Below are 6,000 nucleotides of genomic sequence, written 5' to 3' on the forward strand. Positions count from 1 at the left end.
GCTGAAAGACAGGTTTTTTTAGAAGTTCCCCTGGATTTAATCTAGGACAAGGCTGGCTGAAGCAGCCTGGTAGAGCTACGTGGTACTGAAATTGTCTTCATTGTACTTATTCTTTGGATAATCAAAAGGCTTGAGTGTTCAGGACATCCAGTCTGGCCCCCTTTTTTTTGTCATTCCTTAGAAGATCTGTCTTGAAGTAAAGATGTGGCATCATGTTTTAACAGTACTGGCATTAACAATGAAGTGCTTTTAGTTTGGAAACGACTGGGTTCTGCACAAAAATAAATGACCAGGGGAAAAAAATATGAAGGTTTCATTATTAGAAAAAAAAAAGGAAAAAAACCCAGTTGCATCTTATCCTTGTCCTACATCCATGCTATGGGCATGCCCTGCTTTTCCTCTCCAGAAACGGTTCTGCAATAGGACATTACTTCCATGGTACTGGTAAGAATTTTGGAACGAGCAAAAATGACAACTTCTCCCCTAAAATTAACCATAGAGCCTGCCCAGAATTCATGGGCTGGGGTGGAGAGGGAGAGGGAAAGGGGGAACTATAGTCACCCTAAGCATAGGAAACAAGTCAGCTGTGCCCTCAGGCTCCAGGTTTTGCTCTTGAGTGTCAGTGCTCGTTTAAGGAGCTCTTGGCAGCCAGAGTCACAAAATATACAGTTGACTTGGCCTTCTGTGAATGGGAAAACTCGTGCAAGTGACTTGTGAGCCAACAGTGTGCCCTTGTTGGAAAAAGGCTTACAGCATCCTGGGCTGCATGGGTAGGAGCGTTGCCAGGAGGTCAAGGCAGCGATTCTTCCCCTCTGTTCAGCCCCGGTGCAGCCACAGCTGGCGTCCTCTGTCCAGTTTTGGGCGCTCTACTACAGAAAGGATGAGGACAAGTTGGAGAGAGTCCAGTGGAGGGCAGCTCAAATGGTTTGGGGTTGGGGCACATGATTTATGAGGAGAGGCTGAGGAAATTGGGCTTATTTAGTCTGGAGAAAAGAAGGCTGAGGGAGGATTTAATAGCAGCCTTCAAGTACTTGAAGGAAGGGTTGAAAGAGGTTCAGGGAGCTGGACTGTTCTCAGTGGGGACAGGTGACAGAACAAGGAGCAATGGGCTCAAGTTGCAGCAAGGGAAGTTTAGGTTGGATATTAGGAAAATATTTCTCCTGAGGAGGGTAGTGAAGCACTGGAACAGGTTACCCAAGGAGGTGGTGGTATCTCCATCCTGAAGATTTTTAAGACCTGGGTAGATAAAGCCTTGGGTGGGATGATGGAGTTGGGGCTGGTCTTGCTTTGAGCAGGGGGTTGGTCTAGATGTGACCTCCCAAGGTCCCTTCCAACCCTCATTTTCTATGATTTTATTATAACTCTTTCTGGTTACAGACTCTCCAGCAATCATATTCTATGTATTGCTTCTCTTGCAGGGTCTAATCCAGAGCCCATTGAAGTCCACATGAACAATTGCATCAGCTTCCAGTAGCTTTGGACCAGACACTTAGGGTGGTCCCAGAAATAGGGTGAATGTATTTTATCCGGGCTGCAGCGCTGTGCAGTAGCACTAGTACGTCACTGTTCTCCCAGGTAAGTCAAACTTGGAAAAAGCTGGACTGCATCCTCTCGATCTCATAGCAATTCTCTGATGGTTGAGATTTGGTTTATAAATGAGTGCTTGGTTTTGGTTGTTTTTTTTTCCCTTTCTAAAAATGCAGTAAGGTCAGGGTGTAGCAAGAAGCTAAACAGAACCACAGCTCCAGGGAATATATTTAGGGCATCGATGGACAACGCACCCAGAAGGACAGATGCCACATTAAGGGGATCACTCCCCGTGAAGAATTGTTGAACACCATTTATATCACGGGATTGCTTTGCAAAGGAAGTTGCCTGGTGTGGGGACTGGCACGAGCAACACGAATGCCACAAGGAAGCTCTAAATATATTCATTGTTGTCTCGCCCTCAGGCTCCAGGTTTTGCTCCGAAGCCAGTTTCAGAGCCTTATTTCAAATGAAAGCTTTTACTCAATCTGTGATGCATTGTGATATCCAGCAGGTAGAACTCATTGAGGGAAATTGCTTCCTGCAATGATATATGATTCATTCAGTCACATCTCTGAGCTATTTAGGGGAAATTATCCATGGGATTGTATCATTAGTTTAAAAGCTGCTGCACTTGTTTTTCTGTCAGGATAATTTCAAGCCACGCAAGAGTATTAGTTGGAAAAACATATTTGAAAAGGTGCCTAACTTTCCCTATTGCCTAAATTTGGATTTCAAGCAGTGTGGGCGTAACCAGCTCTGTGGAAGCGGTTGCATGGGAACGGTCTGTCTCCAAAATGGGAAGCGGGCATCTCTTCTGACTATAGTTACTCTCCATTGATTAACCCTCCGACCCGCACAAGCACCTACTTCAGCCACTAGCCTTGTTTGTCCTCAGCAAGGGAAAGGAGCATGGCCTTTGAGCAATTCCAGCTTGAATGCTAAACCAGGACAACATCTGAGAGAGAAACAAAGAGCTAGAAACAGAAACTCTCTGTTAATAAAAATACCAAAGGCAGACACTTTTACTAAATCAGACCTCTCAAGGACTCAAAGGAGCTCCGAGAGGAAATTAAGCCAGGAGAAGAAGGAGAAAGTACTGTCGGTTGGAGATTATGAGCCTGAGAGAAGGACATCAGAGATGTTGGAGCTGGTAGAAATAGCTACCTAAACTTCTCTCTATTGTGAAAAAAATGCTATACCAAAGGGGACCATCAATTAGCTCAACAGAAAGGAGTGACAGGAGCAAAGAAGCGGTAGCTGGAGGAGAAGGATGGTTCAGAGATTAGGGCGATAGCCTACAAGCAGTCTGGGCAACTGTCCCACATGTTCATACGCCACAGACTTCCTGTATAGCCCTCCAGAAACCCTCTTAGCTCTCTTGGCTTCAATTCCCCAGAAACAAAATGGGGGAAGGAGCACTTCCTTGCACAACAAGGGTGTTGTGAAGAGAAGCACATGAAGCGTGAAGGGCGCAGATATTATATTGGTGGCCACCTTCACCAGTTACGATGCAGACCATTATGTCCCGCTTGGGTACTAGCCAGTGCAACCATCTTTACCTTCCAGAGCTTCACACCCATCCTGACACTATGAATATCAGAAAGCACCCCCAAGAGAGGTAGTTAGTCCTGTTACTCTGAAGTCAGGCAGAAGGCAAGGCAGGGAGGCACCTTGGAGCCCAGCGGATTCAGGCCACCTTATTAATCAAAAGATCTGCCCCTACCTCTGACACATTCTATCTTTGTGAACTTTCACAATGGCCTTTAACCTTCCTGTACCTCAGTTTCCCCTTTGGTTTAAGTCAGTATTAATCAAATCCCCCTGCATTTTAGAGGGGTAAGAAGGAGTTCTTGAGCCCTGGCCAACAGGGCTGATTAGGACCATGACAGTGGTAGCCCTGGTAGGGGTAGTGGCCACCAAGCTTAAGTCCCCTTTAAGTCGACACATGGAGCTGGAACCCCTCTTGCCCTTCCCTAGCTATACTACTGTCTTAAATATCTGAGGACCCCACCCTAGGATCAGTGCCCTGTTGTGCCAGTCACTGTACAAACGAGGGGTGACTGGTACCTCCTGAGTCTGGGGGGGCACCCATGGAAGCTGGTGTTGGCAGTGGGGACAGGGCTGGCGAGCACACACAGAAGCCATTGGTGGTGCGGACGGCCCTGTTTGGGGGGGCATGTGCCCCCCCCACGATCCCTCTACCAGTTACCTATGGTACAAACCGTTTATGCAAAGACTGTGCCACGCTTGGAGAGCTGGCAGGCTAGGGTTTTGACAACAGGTAACAGGTGAACAAAAGGAATAACGTGGGAGAATAATATACCCACAAAGACTAATTTGCATAATTAGTAATCATGGTTTCAAGAGGATTCATGTACCTGTCACCATGACATCTGGACTTTCTCATTGTATCCCGGCTACAAGTGCTTACTTCCTCTCTCTACTCCCCTTCCCTTCCTTCCAAATAACAAGTAGCAAAAGGCAAGAGAAATATCCCAAAATTGTGGCCCTTGGTTTGTGCTCTGTTTTTAGAGCAGAGCAGTTGATTATATATTACAACATGATACCAGGCGAATGATACAAGGCATCGTGAGGCCAAGTCTCTTAACAAGATGTCACCTCTTCAGAAACCTGGCAATAGCTCTTGTCGCTCCGCAAGTGAAGCTGCTTCTGAGGTGCATCTGCATTCTCTCCGGGCTTATCAGTGCATGGATAAAATGCATTAATCTGCACTCACAAAAGTTTTGAATAAGGCCTCTGGTATGGCAGCAGCCTGAATCGGAGAGACAGATGTATAACGTTCCCTTGTACACAAGTCATTTATGTTCTCTTGTCATTATTATTCTTACAACAAAACATGCAAAGACCAATAGAAATGCGCAGTTCTGCCAGGAAAGCAAAGGCTCCTGATACATCCCAGTGTTGCCCAGCAGATCACATGAGATCCTATTTAGAGCATCTTTGCAGCCCGGCTCAAGGGGTCAAGGTTGTTTGGTGGGTAGGCTTTGGAAACGTAGCATTGTACAACGATAGGGAAGTAGCAGAAGGGTCCAGCTCTGGGGAAACTGCTTTTCTGGATTGTACAAGATTGCTCACATTGATCTGAAGGACAAAATGGTGCAGGTCTACACTATGTGGCTGGGTAGGCACAAAATATTTATTGGTTAAATCAATGGAACTGTACACAGCATGAGACTCCCTGACTCCTACTAGTCTGATGAAAGCCCTAAAATAAATTCCTGGATTTGAGCACCCCTAAGTCAAGTGAAAGTTGGGATTTTCACCTTAACCTAAGCTTTGCAGTTGGACCCATTTTCTCTAACAGGGAGCAACTGCTTCTATCAAGGGGAAGTTACTAAGGTCCGTACCTAGTGGCTCAAGTCCATCTTTCTTTAAAAGAGCCTGGGACATAAATATCAGCCACACGTTTCAAGGCTTGCAGTGTGGGAGTCAAGAAAGGAGGAACACTCTGGACAACCCCTGAAGATAAAGTACAATGAGAGTATCCTTTCCTAAAAGCTACCATATGGAACTGTATACAGCCGGGACTACAGATACACGTTTCCTCCCAGGCTGGGGGAACTGGGCTGATTTAGCCTACAGAAGAGAAGACCGAGGGGGATTGAATAGCAGCCTTCAACTCCCTGCAGGGGGGTTGCAAAGAGGATGGAGCTGGACTGTTCTCAGCGAGGGCAGGTGACAGGACAAGGAGCAATGGGCTCAGGTTGCAGGAAGGAAAATTGAGGTTGGATATTAGGAAGAATTTTCTCACTAGGAGGGTAGTAAAGCACTGGAATGGGTTATCCAGAGAGGTGGTGGACTCTCCATCCTTGGTGGTTTTTAAGACCTGGGTAGATAAAGCCTTGCCTGGGATGATGTAGTTGGGGCTGGTCCTGCTGCGAACAGGGGGTTGGACTAGATGTGACCTCCTGAGGTCCCTCCCAACCTCATTTTTTATGATTTTGTGATTCAATGATTTGTCATATAACCCTGACCCTTCACAGACAAAGACACAAGCTAACAGTGCTGCTTTGTCAGGTGGCAGTAGGTAGCATGCAGTTACTGTTGACCCATCCAGCTACTAAGGGGAAACAGGATCACATCTGTGAAGGCAGTGTTACAACAGCACCTGCTAGTGGACACGGTGAGTAAAACTGTACTAAATTGCATTGTATGGTGTTTTCCTACGCTGGAGCATCCAGAATATTATTGATAGTATCAGGGCTAAATGTGGCTTATCTTGGATTGCCTGAAGCCTTAAAGACTTGCATGGGAATATACAAGGCTATGGGGAAATCTCCAAAGGATGGGGCATTTGATGAACATGCATTTCTATCAGCTGCATTTGAAAAGCAAGCAGAGGTAGCTTCTGCATAACCAGAAAAGAAAACCTTTTCTGCACCAGCAAAATGTTATCAGAGGATAAACAATCACACATTGTGTCCCAATTCTTTGTTGTGCGCCCTCTGA

At 46.1% G+C, this 6,000-nt stretch overlaps 1 long non-coding RNA gene across 1 annotated transcript in view; it reads left to right on the forward strand.

Annotated features, from left to right (window-relative positions):
- LOC149860139 (uncharacterized) overlaps positions 1–5,598 on the forward strand; it is a 64,345-nt gene extending 58,747 nt beyond the window's left edge. Inside the window, exons 2-3 of the long non-coding RNA XR_016443599.1 lie at positions 1,419–1,575; positions 5,569–5,598. This is a non-coding gene — a long non-coding RNA (uncharacterized LOC149860139). The remainder of the gene's footprint in view (positions 1–1,418; positions 1,576–5,568) is intronic.
- Positions 5,599–6,000: the final 402 nt, after the last annotated feature.

Source organism: Crocodylus siamensis, chromosome 7, assembly GCF_052110815.1.
Source record: "Crocodylus siamensis isolate JL-2025a chromosome 7, ASM5211081v1, whole genome shotgun sequence".
NCBI classification, from domain to species: Eukaryota; Metazoa; Chordata; order Crocodylia; family Crocodylidae; genus Crocodylus; species Crocodylus siamensis.